Source organism: Schistocerca cancellata, chromosome 7 (genome assembly GCF_023864275.1).
Source record: "Schistocerca cancellata isolate TAMUIC-IGC-003103 chromosome 7, iqSchCanc2.1, whole genome shotgun sequence".
NCBI lineage: Eukaryota > Metazoa > Arthropoda > Insecta > Orthoptera > Acrididae > Schistocerca > Schistocerca cancellata.
In genome coordinates, this window is record NC_064632.1 from 290,736,247 (window position 1) to 290,762,177 (window position 25,931).

The 25,931-nt window shown below is 43.1% G+C and overlaps 2 non-coding genes across 2 annotated transcripts; one reads left to right on the top strand and one right to left on the bottom strand.

Annotated features, from left to right (window-relative positions):
• Positions 1 to 19,587: 19,587 nt before the first annotated feature.
• Trnas-cga (transfer RNA serine (anticodon CGA)) lies at positions 19,588 to 19,662 on the bottom strand. Its single transcript has one exon. It is a non-coding gene; the product is annotated as a tRNA-Ser (tRNA).
• A 180-nt stretch (positions 19,663 to 19,842) lies between these two features.
• Positions 19,843 to 19,917, top strand: Trnas-cga (transfer RNA serine (anticodon CGA)). Its single transcript has one exon. It is a non-coding gene; the product is annotated as a tRNA-Ser (tRNA).
• Positions 19,918 to 25,931: the final 6,014 nt, after the last annotated feature.

A 25,931-nucleotide genomic window follows, 5' to 3' on the forward strand; every position in this document is an offset into this window, starting at 1 on the left:
GTAATTGCTGATGTTTGATATTAACATGAAAAGGATTCCGTAGACAGGGAAAGAACTTGTTCTTGGGCAACTACTTCTATAATGACCAAAAGGACTTAAATGATCTTCAAGCACATGTGTTCCAGCAGCGGTATGGCTCAAATGGTTCAAATGGCTCTGAGCACTATGGGACTTAACATCTTAGGTCATAAGTCCCCTAGAACTTAGAACTACTTAAACCTAACTAACCTAAGGACATCACACACACCCATCCCCGAGGCAGGATTCGAACCTGCGACCGTAGCAGTCCCGCGGTTCCGGACTGCAGCGCCAGAACCGCTAGACCACCGCGGCCGGCCCCAGCAGCGGTATGAAGAAAATGATAGTAATAATGACGGTGACAATCGAATTATCCGGTAACTTCATACTTCACAGTGGATTTTCTCGAACTAAGAAATTTCCTGAATTAGTGAAAATTTCAAAATGGCTTCAAATCGAGGCTATGACGCCTAGAAGAGTCTTTACATCCTGCTGACATGAGAATAGCATAATCTCCACCCCTGGGGCTGGGAAATGTGGCCACAATGGTCCGGTGGAACGAACTATCACAAGTGCAATGCGTGGGTTCAGGTATTTAGTTTTAAGAGGCACAAACAGATTTACTTTACCTCTGGTAACCACAAGAGAAAGCTGTTATAACCCAGAATCCACATTAAACATCACGTTCCTTCATTCCAACCTGGGCAGAGCCGGTTTACGTTGGAAAATGACATAGGTGGAGGTCAGGGTAAACAGAAATACTGTCACCAGTAAACTTACTTACATTAGAAAATTTTATTTTATTTGATGAACTGATAGCCGTCTTAAGGAACTAGAGACGTTGAAAAATTTGGTGCTGGACTGTGATTCGAATACGTATCTCCTCTTTCGAGGATCTGAATCTCTCGGAACAGCACAGTTCAATCATTTCATTCCTTTTCCAAAGACTGCAGTCTTCTCTAGGTCTCCTCCAAAGGTAAATATGTGGGTCAGAAACCTGATCCAGTACAAAAATATTCATAATTTCATTTCAAGCCCTATCACGTACACACCCGCCTGCTAATGGAAATTAACGTGCATTTTTAATGTCTGTTCATGTTGCCAACAATTTCTGGACAAACACGCACACATCTTATTGTTGGTGAGTAAGCAATTGATACTTAAGCAATATTCGTGGACAATAAAGAAGAACGATAGGACTGCGGTTCGATTGTCGCTCAGGCACAAAAATTTGTGTCCTTATTTTAAATTAAACACCTAGCAGCTGGCAAGAAAAACCGATACGTAACATTTGATTTTACTTAGTTAACAATCCGATTGCGTCTTGGGTTCGTATCTCCGTCGCAGAACTTCACATCATGCGCTTCATCTTTAAATTCATACACACTTCGTTACTTCTGAATTGAGGTATATCAGACATCTTTCATGGTTAGTTAACAGGGATGAAAGGGTCTTGATAGGAGTTCCGGTTTATTACAAAAACTGTCGTCTTTTATTTTCAAGTTTAGATTTGGTTACTGATATAGACGAAAATTTCGGTACTTCATAACTCTTCATGGATAGTCAGCAATATGATATGATTAGATTAGATTAGATTAATACTTGTTCCATAGATCATGAATACGACATTTCGTAATGATGTGGAACGAGTCATTTTAATGAAAGATTTCTTTACATACCAGTATTCAATTTCTTTACAACAATTTTTTACCCCCCCCCCCTCTCTCTCTCTCTCTCTCTCTCTCTCTTCTCTCCCTCCCTCTCTCTCTCTCTCTCTCTCTCTCACACACACACACACACACACAGACACACACATTCTCTTTTTATTTTTATTTGTTTGTTGTGCTCGACTATCGGCAAGGCACGAAAACGTCCGTGAATGAGTTTCTTTGTTTTAAGTACAGTTACAAAAGAAATATAAAAACAACTATGAGAGTTACTGATTTATGATGCTTAGTAGCAGTCAGTTCTGAGTTTTATTAGTAACCAACCTAAACCTAGTTACAGAAATGCGAATCAGACGCATTACTTATTCCACGCCGTAGCAGCCGCGTCTTTGAGGCGCCAGCTATGGTCATTTCCCAGCCCGCTGTAGGATCACATCGGTTCGTCTTCTTCCTGCTGGTAATGTAACTGAAATTTGGCAACAACGCAATGTATGTTTGGCAACTCTGTGATCGACGAGCTACTTCCTGGTGTGCACGGAATTAAGCCTCAAAGTTCACTTGATTTTATCTGTCATTTCCATTGATTAATCTGAGTTAATATCGCTTGAGGTGTAACAGAAGATTGTAAATTTACGGTTTTCAGCCCAGCAAAGTCATTGAACGTAACAATCGCAACTAATCTCGTCCTGTAAATAGCGGTGTACGAGTTCTAGCCACTACTGGCCTCGTAAGAGGAAGGCGCAAACCATATCTATCCGCTTGCTCTGTGTTGACGTGCAGACCTGTGGAAACATGACTGTTATGGTTCGCGGTTCCAGCCTCGCTGAATGTAACGTTTTTATTTCTTCTGTGTAAGAGCTGCAAGCAGTCAGATCGAACATCGATAAGCAAATCGTAAGAAAATATTTTCACCTCAAAGTGCAATGGTGAAAATCCTACAATGCTGCACAACAGGTAACGCCTCTTTCCGCTGCTGACAAGCAAATTTTGGGTTTCTAGGAATACGTAACTTTATTTATGAAATGCCACGTTTGCATACCTGTTGAGTATGACACAGCATACCATTTAAACACAGACACATTCGAAATCTAAGTGAGCAGTGTTTTACTAATTCGTGCAGATAGAGGCACGCCTGTCTACAGATACTCAGTTTTGTTAAAACAGACATACTTTCGTTGTAAGGTTATCGTGGGTAGTTTTATTTCATTTCTTACAATACAGTGCACAGTTTTCGTAAGGTTTCCTTTAGTGTTGTTAAAACGATAGTAAACATGAGAGAGAAATTAATCATCAACGATATATGCGAATTCTCTGATGTTATCTATAACAGTCTGAAAATGCACAGGCAGTTTATTGATTACAAGCATGTAGAAAACTTGTTCTGAGTTAAAGCTGTCAAACAAGGTTTGAAGAACAATAAAATGCCGCTGCCAGACGACAGCTAATGTAGAAAATACTTTTCTGACTATTTTGGCACGATGCGCTTTCCCCATACATAATACAAAAGCTTCGAGACGCATCTCCTGCCTGGCTGTCTATTAAACCTGAAAAGAACAAAATGACGCAGAAGTTAGCCTTTCTTTCACATGCGTCTATTTTGGGTTGAGAAGTGAAGAGAATTATGTTCATTGTTCCATTAAATTGATAACTTCAGCTGACAGCAGAATTGCGTTAAAAAAAATGTAGCAGAGAATGTAATAGAACACGCGACGTTTTACCAACAGTGTACGACGCTTACTGCTACGCTGCTAGCTGTGACGTAGCTACAGCACGGCTGGAAGTGAACAACAGTTCCTCCAGAACTTCGGCATTCCACAGTGCTGTGAGATAATGCATATGGTCGGATGTAGACTTCTGAGAGACAGACAGCTATGGCATTTCTTTTGCATTGCACGATGGTTTCAACAAAACAGATAGCGCAATAGAGTAGCTCAAATGGAAAGGAACACTTCTTATTTAAATTTCTGCATTCTACACTGTTTGCAGTTCTGTGTAGGTGGCAGTTACGTTATTTTATTTCGGTGATTACAAAATAGAGTCGAATGTATGCACTGGGTAGCGGAGGCAGCTAGTTCATGGCGATTCGGTCAACCAAGTAAATGAATGTACTGAACATCCTGCAAACCACTACAGGGAGTCTGTGTGTCAGAATTCTCATCTTGTGTGCCGCAACGGTGTTATGGTAGAGAAATGAGTCGTAGAGCAGAGGCTATGGTGGTCTGTTGGACTGATGATAGCTTCATATGATGATGGTCTCGGTTCGATTCCAACTTCTGCCGATGTTTTTTTGATAGGGAGTGGCAGATTCTATTCTCTTCTGGTTACGCCAAGTGAAGAAGGTATAATGGCATTCTGGTCTGAAAATCACATTAAACATGATATTCGTTCTCTACCAAGTAGACGTTAGGTGGAACCACAATAAAGTAAGGAGTGGCGACATGTAGAAACTCTATCACCAGTAACCTTTCTTATACTAGTTATTTATTTCTAGTGACGAATCAAACCTTTTGTATGGTCACAGGACACTTATTCCGTCTTTTATTTGAGCCTCTGTATGTCGATAAAATTGGTTCTGAACTGGGAATGCAACTCATACCGCCCTTAACGCGGAATTTGATCTCTTCGTTACAATACAGCTCGACTACAACTTGTTGTTTGTTCAAAACTGCAGATTCCTCAACATCTCCACATATTGCGCATAAATGGGTTGGAATCCTGGCCCAGCACTAGACTTTTCACTATGTATTATCAAGCTCTAGCATGAGAACACCTATCTGCTGGTGGATAATAATTTTTATTTTTGTTGCATTTTCATTCGTTGTCAACACTAACGATATCTGACGATTTTGACTCCCAGTGAGACACAGAACTATTTGCGGGATCACTGTAAGGATGTTATTCCGAGCTGCAGGCAGAGAAAAATTCGGTAGCTGACGTCTCTTTGTGTGTAGTCAACAACGATATGTTTGGGGTTCGATTCCTAGTCAGCACTGAACACTTCGTCATATTATTTCTAGTTCAAACATGCTAACATGTCGCTGTTGGTGTAACAAACCCATACTTAACGTTCCTTTTCTCTAGAATATAACAGCGATATGTGCCTGGTTGGAGTCCTGGGATGGAAAAAATTAATGTTTCGTCTCGTCATTTCATTTAATACGTCTAGCTACTGCCGAGAAAATCCGATATGTCAAAGTTGATTGTGCTTCGATAACAATCCGATTAGGTTCTGGGTTCGAATCCCTGTCCAACACAAAGCTTTACCTCACTGCATTTCAAGTAAGTTACTTGTGAAGTAGTTATATTTTAACATCTCTCGTAGTTCGTTAACAGGGACAATAGATGCTTGGTAGGAATTCGCGACCGTTAAAAATGTTTACGTTACGTAGTTTAAAGTTGATATTTGGTAACTGATACTGTCTAAAATCGAGGTATATCACTCTGTTTATGCCTAGTCAGGAATGACTGTTAATTTCCGTCAGTCACGAAATCTTAGTTTGCACATCCTGGGTTTGAATCCATGTGCAGAACGAGTCGGTTCGTCGTGTCATTCGAAGTTCGTACATATTCTCAACTAGCTGCTCGTGAATAACGTAAATTTTTAATGATATTTTGTGTTAAATAACATGTATGGTATGTTACTTTGAAGAGGAAATCATGAATACGACGAACTTACTACCTGCATTACCTATCTGACGTAATAATGAGAGGGCTAACATTTCAGGTATGTCAGTTATTGCAATAAATGCGAGCTTACAAGCCTTAAGGACAGTCTTATATGTGATGAGGTGTTTCCTGATGTTTTTAGTATCGTGGTGTTACTTTACATCCTGAGTTATTGCGATACAGTGCAGTGTTTTCTAGTGGTGACTTGTTGGAACCATTTTCAATAGTTAAAAGACTGTATCAAGGAGCAATTAGAGGACCTGCTAGACAGCTGCGTTATATGTTTGTTGCATGGGAATCAGGCGAAATGCAATCCAGGTCGTTCGGATACTTTTGAGCATGACTGTACTTCGTTAACAATCCGATTAAGTGCTGGGTTCACATCCCTGTCACAAGCTTTATATGATGGCATTTCAATTTTAAACATGAGCATACCGTGTTCCTTGTGAATGACACCATATTCAATGTCGTTGGGGGTAGTTCCCAGGACGGTAACTGTTATGACAGTATTCCCAGTTCAGTACAAACATTTTCGTCGTTTATTTTCAGGATCTGAATTGATAACTGACACTGGTGTAAACGTCTCTTTATGCCTAGTGATCCCGTCTCAATAAGGCACAAACAAAGCTTAGCTTAGTTAGCAATGGCTATAGGTGCTGAGTTTGAATCCAGGTCCAGAACGACGACGTTGGTCATGTCATTTAAAGTTCAAATTTGTGTACACGTAGCTGTTGATGTGTTACTAGAACAATGATATTACTGGTGATTCGCTGTTAATGTTGAGATTTCCTTAGAGTTCTTGTTGCCGTTAATCGCGTTTTTCTACTGGTTCGTCCAATATCCAGTTTCCAGAGCCACTCGCAGTTGAGCGACCTTCAGCACGTGGATGGAAAACCTTTTAGAGAGCGAAAAACTTTTTTTCCAATTGCCGTACAGCTTTGTAACTCCATATATTGTCCCAAGTATTTAATTTTGACTAAGGATTACTGTACGATATATGTAAAATAATCCGTTTTCACAGAACTTTTGGAATGCCACTTGTTGCAATTAACGTTAGTTTATGAGTGTTGTGGGGTGTCTCATCGCTAAGAACGTGTTTTCTAATATGTTTTGTATGACGATATTAGTTGACAGATTGACTGCCATAAAGACCTTTGGTCTCTTATTAGTCTCTTGCGGTGCCCATTGTGTGTAGTCAAACGACTGTACCCCACGGGGGTTTTGGTGTTTAGAGGACCTACAACACAGCTACGTTATGTTGGTTGTATTCGGCAGTGACCCACTTTTTTTGCTGTCAAGTGTACATCTACAGTGGAACAGCAATGTATACAGTCTAGCATTTGACATGTATGTGAGATTCTGTGCATCTTACTATGAAGAAGACGAAAATGAGGGATATCTACTCAGTCCACAGAATTTCAAGAAGCTGGCACCAATAATCGTGACTGACTGCTCAAAACAGAATAAGATAATTACAACAGGACCGGTAGATGTAAGGATTGAATTTGAATCCTCAACAAACTTCCCAGATCACACTTCAGCGTATGCTCTAGTTCTGCATGATCGTGTTGTTAACTACTGTCCACTCACAGGTGTTGTTGAGCGAGTTGTATAAATTAACAGGTGCTCTGCTAGCTCCAGCACAGTTCACGATGTTATTCCAGGGTGAAAGGATCGTAGCTGACGTTCAAACGATCTATTACAACGAACGCAAGTGTTTCATAATTAAAGACTGTGCAATAATAGCCTTCCCACAAAGTGATGGAATAACAAAAACATTCACAGCAAGCGTTGCATCACCGAAACCTATCAAGGATGTGAAGTGCGTTAAAACAAGGAGAATTGCAAAGTGGCTAACATGTTTCTTTCATGGACTCTACTGGGGCGATCCTGATATACATTATGAAGAAATAATGACGTCACTTCAAATATTCGATTATTCTGAGACGATCATCTACGTCAAAGGCGAGGAGAAGATCGCGTGGATGCAGCGAATCTTCAAGTATGCATCTATCCAAGACCTGGAATTCTACAGGTGGCCTGCTATCCATAAGCTCAAGAAGAAGAAGTGTGAAAATAGTGTTGTGTCTGCTTGCGAAAATGTAAAATGACTTTTAAGTTGGATAATGAAAATAAATGAATTTTTAATCTCAAATTTTGTATTTTTCTTTCTTTCTATCTAACTCCTACTTAGATAGCACTTAGCTTTGCCCAGATCCTATGTGTTTGGCTTTGTTCAAGCACAGAAGATATAATTTCAGCCATGTTTACTACATGTCTTTGGAGGCGGACACGATCATGCGCCACCTGTTCCCAAAAATCTATACGTGCAGCATGATGGGCAAAATCCCATGCAGTCATTACATATACATTGTTAACCTTCCATCTTAAACTTCACCTCCTTAATAGCACTCATCTTCAGCAAAACAAATGTCATTTGCGACATGCACAGCCTGTATATACATATACACACATAATGCAATAGGGGACAGCATTTTTCAAAAATGGTTCAAATGGCTCTGAGCACTATGGGACTCAACTTTTGTGGTCATCAGTCCCCTAGAACTTAGAACTACTTAAACCTAACTAACCTACGGACATCACACGCATCCATGCCCGAGGCAGGATTCGAACCTGCGACCGTAGCAGTCGCGCGGTTCCGGACTGCGCGCCTAGAACCGCGAGACCACCGTGGCCGGCTGACAGCATTTTTTATAAATAACAACAACAAAGACATTTGGTAACTATTTTTTTTCCTTGGTTTATTCAGTTCACACAAATAAAATATAGTTCTTGAGGTAGAATATAATTCTTGAGGTAGAATGTAGTTTTTAAGGTACAATATAGTATTCTTGAGGTACAAATTGACTCTGTTATTCCAATGAAGAAATACTTTTAACTTACATGCTACAACAGTAACACTGGTAGGACTTTTTTTATAAATCTACGCTACAAACTAATGTGGAGATACTTTCTTTACTACAAGTAAATTCCTCAGCCCCAGTAGCAAAGCTTTTACAATAATTATGATGGACTGTGCACTCTTAGAATCTAATTTCAACAGTCCACAATAGCAAAGGTTTTCACAATAACAATTCTGTAACAATTCTGATGGATTGTGAGCTATATACACTTAAAAACTATTCTGACTTGTATAGCTACTGGCAGGGGAAAAACTTAAAATCTGACATGGTATATATATATATATATATATATATATATATATATATATATATATATATATATATATAAAAAATTCTTTCTCACATTATCACTTAATCAGAGCCCATCACCCCTTCTCTCGCTACAAGTGAGTAGCGTGAGTAGGGGAGAGTTTCTATCCCGTCATCACATATATATGCTACACATATGTTGCTACCGAGCGGGGTGGCGCAGTGGCTAGACACTGGACTCGCATTCGGGAGGACGACGGTTCAATCCCGCGTCCGGCCATCCTGATTTAGGTTTTCCGTGATTTCCCTAAAACTCCAGGCAAATGCCGGGATGGTGCCTCTGAAAGGGCACAGCCGACTTCCTTCCCAATCCTTCCCTAATCCGATGAGACCGATGACCACGCTGTCTGGTCTCCTTCCCCAAACCAACCACCAACCATATGTTGCTTATGAACTAATACATCAAAGTATAAAAAAATTTCTATTTTTTTGTTTTTTTAATATTTTTGTTTTGTTTATGCTTTTTTCTTTCTTTCACACACATGGTGTGCATATACAAATATAAATTTTGTTCTTTTTTCTTTTTATCCTTTCTTTTCCACATATTCTCTCTTTCTATGTATGTATATAAAGGTGTACATACTACACTAAAATATTTAAAATATTTACACGACACACACACATAAAAAAATACTTGCACTATGATAAAAGGGTCATACTACTACTCCGCAGACAAAAACACACACACACACACACACTCTCTCTCTCTCTCTCTCTCTCTCTCTCTATCTATCTCTCTCTCTCTCTTTCTCTCTCTTTCTCTCTCTCTCTCATTCTTTCTCACATTATCACTTAATCAGAGCCCATCACCCCTTCTCTCGCTACAAGTGAGTAGCGTGAGTAGGGGAGAGTTTCTATCCCGTCATCACAAATGACCCTTTTATCATCATGAGGCGACAGACCGATTTTAGACTGCAGCACAGTGTCCACCTCATGTCCTCTCAATCGAATACTGGTCTGTGGTACCATATGCAGTGGTTGCGGTGTGGCACCACTGCACAGGCACCGCAAATAGTCTTTGATAGAGAGGGCTCTCGATGCCATGCGATGCACACCCTTATGCCGCCTCTGGGTGGCACCTTCCAATGTGCGATACACATACATTTTTGAGCGTAGACCTACTCCACAATCGGCAATCCATTCGCCTCATCCTTCATAAGACTGATAACCTTCTTGTTCTGTGGAATAATACCATAAGGGCTATCGGCCGTGTATGAGGACATGTCGAATTCATTCCCATGGCACCTCATTACTTCATATGGATTGCAGTTCTTCACCAAATAGATGAAGCTATCTGTATCCATACAAAGTAATTTAGGATCTGCGAAATGAATTTTCACAAAGTCATAATGAAAGCGGTAAATGTGGAGTTTGGATAGGTCTAGTATGCACGTCCCCACGTAAATATGTTTCATAAACTCTACTGCAGTGTTCACCAACTCCACAGCAACAAAGTTCTTATTGAATATGGTGACTCACTTAAAATTTGGTCTGGCAATGCATTTTCTTACGCCATAACGCCCGTCCCATTCGGTTCTAATCAAAATTTTACCTCGTTCCCTCAAATTCTGGATTGTTTTACCGAAAATTGAATTATTCACTCATTTATAATAATCTTCCTCAAAGTCACACGTCATGGAAGCTCACTGTCTAGTATTCAAATCAATATACTCGTTCAACCAGGGTGACTGCTTGAAGGAGATAGCCAGGGTGATTCTAACCAGCTCCATACCCCAGCTGAGACACTGCTGGAGGTTACGATAGTGAAAGATGTATCTCCGCTTATCCCCCAGTGTTGTCATCAGTTTTTGCATGGAGCCTCCTCGCGGAGCTAGTGGCTCTGGACATAGAAGCAAATCGGCGTGCGCATCATGCAAACTAATAGGGTATGTGTGTTCTGCCTCCACCACATACCCTACATCAGAATCAGCTGTCATACCCCCCATGAATTTTCCACCTAATCCCTTGCATTCGTCTTCGAGCACCCATCTAAACTTACGAATCGGCAGTGATCGCTGTATGGCGTGCCCGTATAAGTTATTCACATCCAGGTACATTATACACTCCTGGAAATTGAAAAAAGAACACATTGACACCGGTGTGTCAGACCCACCATACTTGCTCCGGACACTGCGAGAGGGCTGTACAAGCAATGATCACACGCACGGCACAGCGGACACACCAGGAACCGCGGTGTTGGCCGTCGAATGGCGCTAGCTGCGCAGCATTTGTGCACCGCCGCCGTCAGTGTCAGCCAGTTTGCCGTGGCATACGGAGCTCCATCGCAGTCTTTAACACTGGTAGCATGCCGCGACAGCGTGGACGTGAACCGTATGTGCAGTTGACGGACTTTGAGCGAGGGCGTATAGTGGGCATGCGGGAGGCCGGGTGGACGTACCGCCGAATTGCTCAACACGTGGGGCGTGAGGTCTCCACAGTACATCGATGTTGTCGCCAGTGGTCGGCGGAAGGTGCACGTGCCCGTCGACCTGGGACCGGACCGCAGCGACGCACGGATGCACACCAAGACCGTAGGATCCTACGCAGTGCCGTAGGGGAACGCACCGCCACTTCCCAGCAAATTAGGGACACTGTTGCTCCTGGGGTATCGGCGAGGACCATTCGCAACCGTCTCCATGAAGCTGGGCTACGGTCCCGCACACCGTTAGGCCGTCTTCCGCTCACGCCCCAACATCGTGCAGCCCGCCCGCCTCCAGTGGTGTCGCGACAGGCGTGAATGGAGGGACGAATGGAGACGTGTCGTCTTCAGCGATGAGAGTCGCTTCTGCCTTGGTGCCAATGATGGTCGTATGCGTGTTTGGCGCCGTGCAGGTGAGCGCCACAATCAGGACTGCATACGACCGAGGCACACAGGGCCAACACCCGGCATCATGGTGTGGGGAGCGATCTCCTACACTGGCCGTACACCACTGGTGATCGTCGAGGGGACACTGAATAGTGCACGGTACATCCAAACCGTCATCGAACCCATCGTTCTACCATTCCTAGACCGGCAAGGGAACTTGCTGTTCCAACAGGACAATGCACGTCCGCATGTATCCCGTGCCACCCAACGTGCTCTAGAAGGTGTAAGTCAACTACCCTGGCCAGCAAGATCTCCGGATCTGTCCCCCATTGAGCATGTTTGGGACTGGATGAAGCGTCGTCTCACGCGGTCTGCACGTCCAGCACGAACGCTGGTCCAACTGAGGCGCCAGGTGGAAATGGCATGGCAAGCGGTTCCACAGGACTACATCCAGCATCTCTACGATCGTCTCCATGGGAGAATAGCAGCCTGCATTGCTGCGAAAGGTGGATATACACTGTACTAGTGCCGACATTGTGCATGCTGTGTTGCCTGTGTCTATGTGCCTGTGGTTCTGTCAGTGTGATCATGTGATGTATCTGACCCCAGGAATGTGTCAATAAAGTTTCCCCTTCCTGGGACAAAGAATTCACGGTGTTCTTATTTCAATTTCCAGGAGTGTATAATTCGAATGAAGGGATGCGTTGACCCTGTCACCCATCCATGGGCTATTTGCCTTCGCATGCCTATGGCCACATTGGAAAAGTCCCCCACACATTCCTTGCTCAAAGAAAAGAAGCAGGTCAGCATCGGTCAATAATTCAATGCTGCACTTAGTTTTCTTGAGCATTGCGTCCCAAGACAACCCAGGTGTCCTGTAATAAAAGGTGGGATACAGAGAATATGTGGTCATGAATAGACTCTCGAATTTCTCGAAAACGTCCGCAAACAAGTGCGTGTCTGTATCCATGTAAAGCCATGTGTACTCTCCTAAAGTGGAAATATTGAATTCGCGCCAGACGTTCAAGGCGTGCTCATACTCTGCATCTGTTATGGCATTGCCTGTAAAGTTGCTGGAGAATGCAGTTATGTCGGGTAGCCTGGTTTCGTTGAGTTTCGCCATACTCATCTGCGAAAACCGCCTTCCTAGTTACAAGTTGAAACTTTTCTTCACGTGGAAATGCAGCTCGAGTGATATGCATATCCCCTCGAGGTAGCGTTTCAACGAGTTTCTAGAGTGGCGCCTGCATAAAACGTAGCGTATCAAGGAAGCGGAGTGTAATTCTTAGCGTCATTTGTTTGGAGAATGAAATGTATTTCTCGACACTCTCAGGTAGGACACAGACCTGATCTTCCTCCAAACCGAAATCAACCAAATGCTCAACTAGAAAGTGAGCGTCATACCCACTTAAATTGTGGAAGAAAACGGGTATGTGTCTAGGTAGCTGGTAGTTCAAATTGCACGCGTTATAGAAGACGTGGCTTTGAATGACCAGCGCATATTGCCCGATTTATGAGTAACGTCTGACAGAGTTAAGTGTTCGAGGGGGTAGTCGTCATTTGAATGACGTCATTTTTCATCAGTGATCGTGCAAATCAGATAATAGGTGTTAACCTTCAATTTTATATAAATGCAAATATTTTTCCTAAAAATGTTTTCCTAAAACTGTTATTTTGAGCCGGCCGCGGTGGTCTAGCGGTTCTGGCGCTGCAGTCCGGAACCGCGGGACTGCTACGGTCGCAGGTTCGAATCCTGCCTCGGGCATGGGTGTGTGTGATGTCCTTAGGTTAGTTAGGTTTAAGTAGTTCTAAGTTCTAGGGGACTTATGACCTAAGATGTTGAGTCCCATAGTGCTCAGAGCCATTTGAACCATTTGTTATTTTGAAAAAGTCTATTTCTCTTAGTTGACTCCGTACGAATTCGTGGTTTCGCAGTCATGTGAACTGACGAAAACTTCGCGTGGTTGCTGCTTCATCAAGTGGTTATATTCCCATAACCTTTTGGCCGTTGTCAGTGCTGCTGTGTCACGGATGACCTCGCCCTTACAGAGCCATGCTTCCGGCTATGACGTAACTAGTGCTCTGTCCATGGCCAAGCACTGTTTTATTTAGATTCCACTTCTGTCGCGATCGCTTCAAACTCGCGATGATTGCATCTCATGCATTACTGACTTGTAGACCGCTGTCATTATTGAGGAAAATATCCAGTGTTTTGCTTTCAATTACTGCTTTTAATACGTTATCCCAAAAAACGTTTCTCCTTGTAATGACTGAGGTGTCATCACTTGCTGACCGTTTTATAAACCTTTCCCTAACTAGGCAGATTTTTCGGATAACGTAGGATAAACTGCTCTCGCAGTTTTCCTGGCGTTGCTCGATTGTGCACACTATTTGTCCTGGATAACAGAAGCCGCACTCTCACGTTATCTTCAAGTACCTGGCGTTCTGAGTCCTGTATCGTTCAGCACAGGCCTCGCAAACTGTCGTACTTTTAGTGGCATCTGAACGCTGAATAAATTTTGTGTCTCTTCAGAGACGGGTGAGCTTTCTCATTACTGAGCTACAAAATGGAAAGCAAACAGAGCTCCTTACTCTGCGACTAGAGGCTGTTTTGTCTGCGGACCTCACCTCATAAGGCCTGCGAAATTTGATGCCGATTGTGGTCATTTTCATGGAAGGTGGCTCAGTTATTTTGATGGATTTTCGGTGCCTGAGAAATTCAAGATTTGACTGTCATTACAGATGCTTTTCGTATGTATCAAGTGTCATATAGCGCTTCATACGTATGTCTTTCTGTATGCAAGGGGACTGAATTAGTCGCAAAAATCATAATAATAGTGGCACAACAACACTTTCAGCTAAAGTTACAAAATCACGCATTTTTCATCTGTAGTTGGCTAAGACAGAGAATGACATCTGTCATCGTCTTCGTTTCCCCTCTATCCAACATCTGATCGGGTTGGAGTATCAATGGCACTTCGCCACTTTACACGTTATTTCCAACATTCTTCTTCCAAAATTTGGTTCCATATCAGGTTTCTCCTCCTTAAACTCAACTTTATTGTATCAGTCCATCTTGTTCTCTCTTGCCCTCAATTTTGAACTCCATCTTTCTTCTTGGTATTCTCCCCTCTCCCATCTTCTTCACATGCCCAAACCATTTTAATCTATTCTTTTCAGTTTTCTCGCCGGCCGGAGTTGCCGGTGGTTCTAGGAGCTGCAGTCTGGCACAGAGCGACCACTACGGTCGCAGGTTCGAATCCTGCCTCGGGCATGGATGTGTGTGACGTCCTTAGGTTAGTCAGGTTTAATTACTTCTAAGTTCTAGGCGACTGATGACCTCAGCAGTTAAGTCGCATAGTACTCAGAGCCATTCAGTTTTCTCAGTCAGCTTCCCCACTCCAATTTCCTTCCAAACATCTTCATTTCTCGCTCTGTCTCTCCTCGTCTTCCCTAGCATACTTCTCAGAAACTTCATTTCATTGGATTGTATCCCACTCTCTTCTAGTAATAGTCCAAGTCTCTGAGCCGTAAATTAGTATGGGTGTGAAGTAAGTCTTGTATAGACCAGCTTGCACCTCATTGGCACTTCCCTTCCCCACACCAAGCCCCTCACACACTGGTAAAATGTACTACTCTGTTGTATTCTTTTGCTAATTTCTGCCTCCAAACGAGCATTCCCCATTAATACATTTCCCAAATATCTAAAGTTGTCCACTATTTGAATATCCCGTCCGTTAATATGAACTTGTCCCTTGTCCTCTCTATCCCCTCTGGTTACCACCATGGTTTTCTTTTCTCCACACTTAATTTCATTCCATATTTCTCGACCTTATCATTTAGGATATGTAACAACGTTAATCAGCTTCTGTCTCCATTTGTTAGTGATGAGCTAGGAATTACTATTTGAAAATTAAACTTTTTTTTAAATAAACAAAAACTTACTCGTTTCTGTTATACTATAAACCTGGTTTCCAATCATCCACTGTCCAGTAACGTCTCCCTTTACATCACATCAATAGTAGCATAGCATTGTTAACAGAAAAGTGTGTTTTATGAGGAGCTGCTCCACCTCATGTAGTGACGATTGAGACCGTCGACCTGTGGCGGGTAGTTGTAAAGTAAGGCATTAAATCACCAGAAGGAATCACTCCTATGTTCCAAAGCGCTACCAGTGACAGTGGGAAAAATAAAATTGATCTAATGTACCATTTTACTGTAAATGTCGTCTTATGTTAACAACAGCAGACGAATAAGTGACGTCATATAGCTCTCATGGACCTCCCGCTCACAACATTCAAATATCGATGGAAAACACTGGATCGATAGCTGATCGATTATTTCTGCCTAAAAGCATTTGGTCCTTTGGCTCAGGTGTACGCTTGCGACTGCAAAATAAGACTCCTTGAAATTGCCTCTTTCTTCTCCTGCCAGTCACATCTGCGTATACTGTAAGATAAAAAGTATTCGAAGACCCCTACGTTATGCGGAACTGACCATTAGACGTCACGAGAGGCGGACGCGCCAGTGTGAAAGGAGGCGAGGAGCGTTTTGGTCTCACTGTAGACTGGGTCATTCGGCAGAGCTCAGCGACTTTGAACATGAGCTGCACCTGAGTCACAAATCCATCTCGGATATTTCAACCCTTCTAAAGCTGCCGAAGTCTGTTGTTGGTGGTGTGATTGGGAAGTGAAGGAACAGCCACAATTGCACCAAGACCAGCAAACCTCATGTACTGACGACTGGGGCTGTCGACCATTGCGGTGGGTAGTTGTAAAGAAAGACCTGAAATCACTGTGAGGAATCACTCGCATGTTCCAAAACACTACCAGTTGCCCAGGTAGTACAACGGCTGTGCTTAGGTAGATACGAAGAATGGGGTACAGTGATGGAGCAGCTCCTCATGAGACACTCTTTTCTGTAGTCAATGCTAAACGACTCTTGAGGTGGTGCAAACAGAGACGTTACTGGACTGTGCATAGCAAGTAGTTTGAGCTTTAGTGTTTAGTCAAGCTCTTTTTGATCATGATCCGTGTGGCATTATTCCTGTTCACTGAGTTTGATTTTTTTACGTTTAGTAAGCTCTGTAATTTTACCTTTTAATTATTTTAAGGGAAATTCCCTGTATTAACACGTGTGTTTTGAAATTAGGTTCTAGATGGTTGTAAAGCCTGAGGACTGATTCAAGGAACCACTCTTTGTAATGTATAAATTGCATATTTGAACTAGCTTTTATTTTAAACCCAAATACTAGCCGGTTTCAGTCTTGGACCATCTTCACGGATAAGGGTTAAAATGGTTTAAACCCATATTTGGGTTTAAAATAAAAGCAGCTGATTGTTCAAATACGCATTTTATACATTACTTAAAGGCTGTTGACACTCACCTTCCAAGAATGTTTTAAACTCTTGTAATACCTAGTCACTAATTATTCCCTTGGAGGGGTAAGCTTAATCATTTATTTGTTCTGTTTGATTCAAGTAGGGCCCTGGTCGTGTAATTTTAGGGTAAAGTTTACATTAATTGTTTGGGAAGACGTCAATTATTACCTTTGTATGCACCCTTACCAGTGATAAGATCTATATCCTTTAGGCAGTTTTTTTGGGAGTAATATTCGTTACCTTATTTTATCAGACGTCAGTACATTTAATCGTCTAACGCAAATTCTTTACAGACGAAAGGAAAAAATCGTAGAAGCCGACCTCGGGGAAGATCAGTTTGAATTCCGTAGAAATGTTGGAACACGTGAGGCAATACTGACCTTACGACTCACCTTAGAAGAAAGATTAAGGAAAGGCAAACCTACGTTTCTAGCATTTGTAGACTTAGAGAAAGCTTTTGACAATGTTGACTGGAATACTCTCTTTCAAATTCTGAAGGTGGCATGGGTAAAATACAGGGAGCGAAAGGCTATTTACAATTTGTACAGAAAGCAGATGGCAGTTACAAGAGTCGAGGGACATGAAAGGGAAGCAGTGGTTGGGAAGGGAGTGAGACAGGGTTGTAGCCTCTCCCCGATGCTATTCAATCTGTATATTGCGCAGGCAGTAAGGGAAACAAAAGAAAAGTACGGATTAGGTATTAAAATCCATGGAAAAGAAATAAAAACTTTGAGGTTCGCCGATGACACTGTAATTCTGTCAGAGACAGCGAAGGACTTGGAAGAGCAGTTGAACGGAATGGACAGTGTCTTGAAAGGAGGGTATAAGATGAACATCAACTAAAGCAAAACGAGGATAATGGAATGTAGTCGAATTAAGTCGGGTGATGCTGAGGGAATTAGATTAGGAAATGAGACACTTAAAGTAGTAAAGGAGTTTTGCTATTTGGGGAGCAAAATAACTGATGATGGTCGAAGTAGAGAGGATACAAAATGTAGATTGGCAACGGCAAGGAAAGCGTTTCTGAAGAAGAGAAATTTGATAACATCGAGTATAGATTTAAGTGTCAGGAAGTCGTTTCTAAAAGTATTTGTATGGAGTGTAGCCATGTATGGAAGTGAAACATGGACAATAAATAGTTTAGACAAGAAAGGAATAGAAGCTTTCGAAATGTGGTGCTACAGAAGAATGTTGAAGATTAGATGGGTATATCACTTAACTAATGAGGAGGTATTGAACAGAATTGGGGAGAAGAGGAGTTTGTGGCATAACTTGACAAGAAGAAGGGACCGGTTGGTAGGACATGTTCTAAGGTATCAGGGGATCACAAATTTAGCATTGGAGGGCAGCGTAGAGGGTAAAAATCGTAGATGAATACACTAAGCAGATTCAGAAGGATGTAGGTTGCAGTAAGTACTGGGAGATGAAGAAGCTCGCACAGGATAGAGTAGCATGGAGAGCTGCATCAAACCAGTCTCAGGACTGAAGACCACAACAACAACAACATATTTAATCATCGGTTTTTTTATAGCCGTGATGAAGGTGGCGATTGTTGTTCATGTAATTAATATTTCTACAGGTCATATCTCGCCTGTGTGATGTTTTTAGCAGCGCTTCTTATTCTTGTGGAGCGCGAGTCCGACATTTCGGCGGCTGCCAGCCGGATAGCCTGTTGCTGTTGTGGCCCTGCACGTGACATCAAGCTGTGTTTGAGGCGTGTCCGCTGTTGCTATTGTGGAATTATTCACCTTCGTGGCGTGCCTTCTTTAATTTGAGTTTCGCCTTTCCCTTCATAAGGCTCTGATGTACTTGGTTTAGCTTCTAAATATTCGGTGCAAAGGCATATGATGATGTAATTAAATTTTGAGTTAGTTCCTTTGTCTGTTCAAATATTTGCTGGTATACTTGGTGTGCTGAGGAAAATTTAAATGTTATTTCTGTTTTAATTGTAATATACTTTGATTTTTATTTTCATTATAGCTCACTACCTTTTTGTCCACTCCTTGGGCTGAAAAAATCCTCGACTATGCCGAATAAAATCCCCGACCCGGCCGGAAATCGAACCGGGAGCCCTGTGATTCAGAGGAAACAATGCTAAGCACTAGTCCACGAACTGCTTATTGGGGAAGTTTAGACATCACACCGATGATAAGTGAAAAACAGTTTAATCATTCAGTTTTATAATTATTTAGTTATCAAATAGAATCAAAACACTGAAGAATTAGATAACATTTGACAGAAGATCTATATTTCCCTTGATGAACATCAACATGTCAAAGTTTTCATCCAAGGGCGAGGCTGGTTTAGGAGACAAAATATCTTTGCCCACAAAAAAAAGTCACTTGACTGCAACAATACAGGGAGTAAATTTACTAAAACCTATTCCCCAAGAAATACATCATCGTTGGATGAATCTTTTGATTTCATGTTCAGCCACATTTTAACTAGACTCTGGGCTTTGCTTTTTACGGATGTGTCTCTGCTAGGCTTCTCTTTACATTGTTCTTACAGCTAGAATCCGATTCCATGATTTGGTTTCCCCAGTCAGTCCACTAATAAAAAGGAGCACTTTGTGTGAAGTCAGTAAACAAACAACAATAAACTGGCAACGCCCACATATTCTCGTTCGCACTACGTTGCTCACATCGATCGCGCGCATCCCGCCGTAGTCATACACCTACATGACCCAAAACTTGTCAGAACATGATTTTCGCAGATGCGCGGCGTCATTTTTGTCATAAACAGTAAATACATAATTAACGATTAATGGACTCAAAGAAAGTTAATGGATGAAACTTCCTGGCAGATTAAAACTGTGCGCCCGACCGAGACTCGAACTCGGGACCTTTGCCTTTCGCGGGCAAGTGCTCTACCAACTGAGCTACCGAAGCACGACTCACGTCCGGTACTCACAGCTTTACTTCTGCCAGTACCTCGTCTCCTACCTTCCAAACTTTACAGAAGCTCTCCTGCGAACCTTGCAAGGTTCGCAGGAGAGCTTCTGTAAAGTTTGGAAGGTAGGAGACGAGGTACTGGCAGAAGTAAAGCTGTGAGTACCGGACGTGAGTCGTGCTTCGGTAGCTCAGTTGGTAGAGCACTTGCCCGCGAAAGGCAAAGGTCCCGAGTTCGAGTCTCGGTCGGGCGCACAGTTTTAATCTGCCAGGAAGTTTCATATCAGCGCACACTCCGCTGCAGAGTGAAAATCTCATTCTGGAAAGTTAATGGATGTTTGTAAGTAGGCTGTTTATGTTTTTCTTATTGGCAACGTTACGTAGCGCTCTGTGTGCTAGTTTGCATTGTTGTCTGCCATTGTAGTGTTGCGCAGCGGCAGCTGGATGTTAACAGCGCATAGCGTTGGGCAGTTGGAGGTGAGCCGCCAGCAGTGGTGGATGTAGGGAGAGAGATGGCGGAGTTTTGAAATTTGTAATACTGGATGGCATGAACTGCTATATATATTATGATTATTAAGGTAAATACATTGTTTGTTCTCTATTAAAATCTTTCAATTGCTAACTATGCCTCTCATTAGTTAGTGCCTTCTGTAGTTTGAATCTTTTATTTAGCTGGCAGTAGTGGCGCTCGCTGTATTGCAGTAGCTTGAGTAACGAAGATTTTTGTGAGGTAAGTGATTTGTGAAAGGTACAGGTTAATGTTAGTCAGGGCCATTCCTTTGTAGGGATTTCTGAAAGTCAGATTGCGGTGCGCTAAAAAATATTGTGTGTCAGTTTAAGCACAGTCATGTATAAATTTTCTAAGGGCACGTTTCATGTTAAAGAGTCCATTAATGTTTTATAATATTAAAAGTTAATCTCTTACTCGAAAAGTTAACTTTGTTAATTAACTGTCTAGTTCTCAGCTCTGTTACCAGGTAATTATCGTTCTGTTAACGGCGTGGCCATTCTGCAAAGTGCATGTTGCGCCCTGCGGAAGAGCAGCCCCTGCAAACGAAGCCTCTCATTGTACTGCAGGCGTGAAATGGGGCAGAGAGCTGACTACTCACGTAATCATCGCGTTCGTGAGACCTACCAACAAACATTTAGCTGCCTTACATAAATCCTCATGTCGAAGCTCTTGATGATAGATAGCATTGGATATCGCACACAAAGGCTAGCATTGAGATGTTCAACACTAAGAATTCCCTCCTTCCTCTCCTTCCCGCCCCAGCATTCAGCATATGTTTCCGCACGTGTGTCCATATGTCTGATTGGTCAGTTCGGATTTTTCTCCTCGCTCGTCAAATTATTTAGCAGCCGCTGTGAAAAGCCCTCTTTTCCCGTGCTGAATGACATACACAACAAGAATGTTCCCCTCTGAAGGCATTTAGATCAAGCTTTAGCTGCATGCAGCTTCTCTGGTACCCGCAGGTCTTGTTGACGTATCAATTTGTCAGTTGCTTCGGTAATCACCACTATTTCACAAATACTTGCAACCATGCTACAACACGGTCTGCGTGTTCATATGCACCATTTCTTCACGGCCTCAGCTACATTACAAGATGACGGACAGATCTCAGTAATCCGGAATGTTTCTTTCGTCAAGCAACCTGTACCCTTCGATGCGTGACTCTAAAGCATGGGTTAAGAAGGTTATAGAAATGCAGTCTCGTTTTTAATGATTTTTATTAATCTTCCACACAGCTCTTAACAATCATTTTTTTAGTCAACACCTGTTGACAGGAGCTTCTTTTAACATACGATGCAGTGTCCAAGAGAAAGCAGTTCAACCTTCACGGTAAAACGATCGTTTACTAAGCACATCTCAGGTTGTGTCCGGAAACGCGCCCTTGGCGTGCCTAAGCCGGTCAGTTTACATTCGCTGGTCACCTCTCAGTCTGTTCCACACATCACTCACAGTTAAGAGCCCTTTACAAGGCTTATTTTTGTCTGAGCAGATCTGTTTGCAATGAATGTCTGCACATCCTGTCTGCATCCGGTTCGCATTTACACCTAGCAACCACAGTGTAGCTTTCGCGCAGTCCTAAATCAGTAGTCCCAGAATGCAGAGTATTTTCTGGCCGTGGAGAAATTAGCAATATTTGCTTATAAGATAATTATTTTGCCTAATGCTATTATTTTCGAAGCTATAAGCAGAAAAAGTTCAGTACGGAGGTCATGGAAAAAAATTACTTCTAGCATATATCACGCTTTCTCATGTTAATCTTTTCAAGTAGTTAAAATTTTAACAAGGATTTTTACGATAAGCGTTCGATAAGTAATGCAATATTTATTTTCTGAAAGCTGGTTACTTTTGTACAAGATTCCAATACACCATATTATTCCCTACTCTTTTGACTACAAAACTCTATTTTTCAACATAATCTCCGTTCAATGCGACAGCCTTACGTTCGTGGCCGAGCGGATCTAGGTGCTGCAGTCCGGAACCGCGCGACTGCTATGGTCGCAGGTTCGAATCCTGGCCTGTGTGATCCCTCTACTGGTCAACGTCGGAGCCATCGTATTTCTGCATTAAGAACCTCCGCATCATGCACGTACCGCTTCCTGCGGAGTGAATTGTTCATTGGGCCAAACAGATGGAAGTCGGAAAGTACCATATCTGGACCGTAGGACGGATGAGGAAGAACCAAACCAATGAATTTTGTCAGTTCCTCTCGCGTACGCAGGTTCGTGAGAGACCTTGCGTTGTCGTGGAGAAGGAAAAGTTCGTTTGCATTTTTTTAGCACGCTGAAGTTGTTTCTTCAGTATCCTGTAGGTCGCATAATACACTTCAGAGTTGATCGTTGACACCATAAGGAAGGACATCAAGGAGAAACCCCTTCACAGTCCCAAAAGGCTGTCGCCATTGCCGTTGTGTTCCCCGTTCGAAGTGATGAAGCCATGTTTCATCGCTTGTGAAGATGTTCGAGAAAAAAAGTCAATATCAGCCTCGCAACGCGCAAGCAATTCGGCTCTTTATGTTCTTCTTTTAGGTGGCTAGGAAACCAGAGGGCACACACCTGCCTGTACCCCAACTGGTGGACGAGTATGTCAGCTCTAGCAACAGAGACGTCCAGTTGGGCTGCGAGGTGTTTGGCTGTGATCCTTCGATCAGCTGGAACGAGAGTGTCCGCACGTTCCAACACTGCAGGGCTCACAGCTGTGTGCGGCCGACCGGCACGCGGGAGATCTGTCTCTCTCTCTTTCACTAATGTTTGGCCTCATATTTGAGAGCCGGTTTTTTTGGAGGGTATTGTCGGTAGACATTTCCTCTTGCCTTGGGTGGAATTTGTATTAATGTTGGCCTATTTTAGGTATGTCCTGTGTGTGTAGTGAACACGATTTTTTTTTTTACCTGTGGGGCAGATTGCCGGTTTTGTTGTATTTTTTTTTTGTTTTTTAGGGTGTTTTGTGTTTTTTTAACATTTATTTTTTGTGAATTTTTTAAGGTTTTTTTTGCGTGTGTATATTTATATTTTTTTGTTTAATGGGGTTTTCGTATTTTTAGTTGTCATTTAGTGTAAGTATTTTTGGTCTTTTACACCTAAACTGTTGTGGGTCATATTGCCCTAGACTGCTGATGAGCTCATTTTGTGAGCGGTGGGCCTGCCTGTAGAACGCTATGGACAGTTCTTTGAGATCTGTCTGCGCGACCTTGTTGCGATGCGGACAGGAGCCTCGCTCAACGGCTCAACGTGCATTTGTTCACTGCCAGGTGCCTGTAGACACTCTTCAAGCGCTTTCGATTATTTGCGATGCTCTGGTTATATGCCGAAAGAAACTCCCTCCACCCCCAGCCCTGTCTCTGTCCATCTTCTCCTCCCCATCTCAATGTCCACTATTCCTACTTCCCCTCCCCCTACCTCTCTCTGTCGAACACCTCCTCCCCTGTCTCTCTATCCATATTCTCCTCCCCCCACTCTCCTTCTGCTCGCTCTCTCTCCCCCTCTCTCCGTCCATCACCTCCTCCTACCTCTGGCTCTCTGCTTGGAACGCACCTCCGTTACAGAAACCATTTTGACGGCTACGTATGGAGCTGCGACAGTTTGGCCCATCTTCCAGCAATTTCTGTACATAGTCGCCGCTCCAGCTAGGACATCTGCCGCACCGTTATACGAACTTTCCAATACCCTCGTCATAGAAGGCAGTCGGCTGTGTTCCCCGCCAATTCTCTGCGCCCATCTATAGCTCGTTGTCCGTGCGAAAATGTTGTCTTCATAGCCAGTGAGCAGAGATGAAACACAGAGGGAGCCAATTACCGGATGTAATGCGGTTGATCTGACATTTCCCATCGAAAACGCTGCAGGAGCATTTTCATTGCCCCTGCACATTGCGACCGAGAACTGTCACGAAGTAGGAACCGTATGACAGTTCTATAATGTGGGCTGCATAACATCAGGCGCAATCTCTCACCAGGACCTCGTACTTGGCGGGAGACATTGTTTTCTACGCATCTTTATGTGCTCACCATGCTCCCAGAAGTGAAAAGAGCGAAGTGATGCAACCGACAGGGATACTAGAGACACTGTCGAACACATTTGTGCAAAGCTTTATTAGATTTTCACAGTGGTTTCCATTTCTTGACCGATCGGAACTTACTTTCCGAATATCCCTCGTAAAAGAAGGCGGGGAGTAGTGTGTTGTCAGTAGAGAAGCAGAAACCACAGAATGGGTTGATGAGAAGGTCTCAGTTACTTAGAATGTGGACTGCTCTGTGAATGCCATCTGGGTACAGTAATAAATTCATCACAGACATTTCAGTCCTTCTACAACTCATTAAGTCGAGTGCTGTTGATGGGATTGTGAAGCGGAAACGCGAAAGAACAGCCACAGCTAAACGAAGAACAGCAGACCTCAGGTACTGACGGACAAGAAGCATCCAGCATTGCACAGGGTAGCTGTACAAAACCCGGCTACGTGCGAGTATGACTAGCGCACCGAGCGTTTCGTACAAACTAAATTACGTTTACAGATAGTGCATCCAACACAAGAATCGAGAACATCTACGATTTTTGCCTGCTGCCGATATCGTTACTGCGGAGATAACTGTCCTGGAAATTCTAAGACTTTCGAGAATGACAAAAAAACTGTAATTTTCGGATTTTTCCTGTACTTGTACTGTGAAATCTACCTTTCTGCCAGATTTCGTGATTCTAGTTCAGCGAGGTGCCCGCAATAGGTTATGATGAGTGAAACTGGCAGTGACGAAACACGGCCGTGTCTTTTGATTGCATTGACGTAGAAGCTAACATTTTTTACGTCGCGTAGCACTCCATCTTCAGGCCACAAGTGACCCATCGGGACCATCCGACCGCCGTGTCATCCACAGCTAAGGATGCGGATAAGAGGGGCGTGTGGTCAGCACACCGCTCTCCCGGTCGTTACGATGGTTTTCTTTATGAAGCCACTACTATTCGGTCGAGTAGCTCCTCAATTGGCATCACGAGGCTGAGTGCACCCCGAAAAATGGCAACAGCGCATGGCGGCCCGGATGGTCACCCATCCAAGTGCCGGCCACGCCCGACAGCGCTTAACTTGGGTGCTCTGACGGGAACCGGTGTATCCACTGCGGCAAAGACCTTAGTATGTGATACGATTCAAATGGCTCCAATCACTATAGGATTTAACATCTGAGGTCATCAGTTCCCTAGACTTAGAACTACTTAAACCTAACTAACCTAAGGACATCACACACATCCATGTCCGAGAAATTCGAACCTGCGACCGTAGCAGCAGCGTAGTTCCTGACTGAAGCGCCTAGAACCGCATGGCCACAGCGTCCGGCTGTGCTATGAATTTCAAATCCATTCCTCTTCAGTCTCCTGACGAAAAGGAGTCTTGCCAGACGGAAAGACCGACAGACAGACAACAAAGCGATCATGTAAAGGTTCCGTTTTTACCGACTGATGTACGTAATCTAAAAATCTTATAACATTAGCAGAAGGCATCACTCGTCGCTACCAGCAATCCAGTTAGCACAAGGACTGCGCGTAAGAAATTAAAAAGAATGGGTACAGTGGTCGCGCAGCTCCTCGTAAGCCAACAGTTTCTGTAGTCAGTACTAAGCGACGCATCAGGTGTTATAAATAGCGACGTCACTGGACGGTGAGTGGTTCAAATGGCTCTGAGCACTATGGGACTCAACTGCTGTGGTCATCAGTCCCCTAGAACTTAGAACTACTTAAACCTAACTAACCTAAGGACATCACACACAACCATGCCCGAG